Here is a 225-nt window from a genome sequence, read left to right as displayed (position 1 = left end):
TAAATCACCGGTTTCAGGTACGCACGGTACCGTCTGGATGGTTTCAATATTTCATAAAAAGTGTTTCTGCCATATTTTATAATCATCAGAAATCATTACATTCACACTGTATATTTAAACATAAACAAACTGGTGTCCCATAGCAACAATAGAACCAATAACCATTGGGATTGAAAACATAAGAATACATGTTGTTGTTGTCATAGCAACACATTGAATACTAAG

The sequence above is a fragment of the Etheostoma spectabile genome, chromosome 1 (genome assembly GCF_008692095.1).
Source record: "Etheostoma spectabile isolate EspeVRDwgs_2016 chromosome 1, UIUC_Espe_1.0, whole genome shotgun sequence".
Classification (NCBI taxonomy): Eukaryota; Metazoa; Chordata; class Actinopteri; order Perciformes; family Percidae; genus Etheostoma; species Etheostoma spectabile.
Note: the sequence above shows the minus strand (reverse complement) of the source record.